Genomic DNA, 1,201 nt, shown 5'->3' on the forward strand with positions numbered 1-1,201 from the left:
AAAAACTAGGTAATATATCTACAATCTTCCTGCCATTTACTAATTTAATAATCCTGTGCAAAAAGGAAATGAGGTTAGTCTGGCACAACCTATTCTTGATGAAATCAGTTCTTCAAAACCTTAGGCAGAGAAGTTTTCATTTTATGTGAAAGGAAATGAGGAAATATGGAAAGGTTTTGGCCAAAGCAAACTAGATTTGTTATGGGAAATGTCAAAACACCTATGGGCAAAACCCCAAAGAAAAATGGGAAATGGCCTCAAGGCCAGAAAGAACTCATGGAAGACCCTTTCCCTGCAGGAAGACACAGTCCCTGCTGGTGCCAGCGCCATGGGCCATCATCCTACCCACTGTTATAGGTACTACAAAAATAAGCCATACCCAAAGTCCTGTTTCTGCAGGGGAGTTCCTGATGTCAAGATATGAATCTTTGCTCTTGGTACAAAGAAAGTGAAAGTAAATTAATTTCCATTGTGTGGCCACATGGTGTAAGATGAATATGAACAGCTGTCATCAGAAGCCTTAGAGGCCACTGGGATCCATGCCAACAAGTACATGGTGAAGAGTTGCAGAAAGGGTGGCTTTCATATTCTTGTGCGGCTACATCCATTCATGTCATTGGCATCAATAAGATATTGTCATGTGCTGGGGCTGATAGAGTCCAGACCGGCATGAGGGGAGCTTTTGGGAAGCCTTAGGGCACTATAGCCCGTGTACACATTGGTCAAGTTATCATGTCAATTCGAACCAAGATCCTGAATAAAGAACATGTGATTGAAGTTTTGCGGAGAGCCAAGTTCAAGTTCCCTGGCCACCAGAAGATCCACATCTCCAAGAAAGGGGGTGTCACCAAGTTCAATACTGAAGAGTTTGAGGACATGAGAAGCAACTCATTCCTGATGGCTGTGGGGGCCTCTTGGACAAGTGGCCGGCACTCCACTCCTGAGAGGCATATGCTGTGACATCTACCTTTTTGCAGACACAAATAAACTAGACACTGCTAAAAAAAAAAACTCATGGAAGAACTCAAAAAGGAGCTTAAAAAGCATATAAGAGAAGTAGAATAAAAATTGGAAAAAGAATGAGAGTGATGCAAGAGAATTATGAAAAAAGAGTCAACAGCTTGGAAAAAACATCTGCTTATAAAGTAGAATTGACCAAATAGAAAAGGAGATACAAAAATCCACTGAAGAAAATAATTCC

General features: G+C 41.2%; 1 pseudogene; it reads left to right on the forward strand.

The window, feature by feature from the left end:
• Positions 1 to 328: 328 nt before the first annotated feature.
• Positions 329 to 944, forward strand: LOC118829638 (annotated as a pseudogene).
• Positions 945 to 1,201: the final 257 nt, after the last annotated feature.

Source organism: Trichosurus vulpecula, chromosome 8 (assembly GCF_011100635.1).
Source record: "Trichosurus vulpecula isolate mTriVul1 chromosome 8, mTriVul1.pri, whole genome shotgun sequence".
Classification (NCBI taxonomy): Eukaryota; Metazoa; Chordata; class Mammalia; order Diprotodontia; family Phalangeridae; genus Trichosurus; species Trichosurus vulpecula.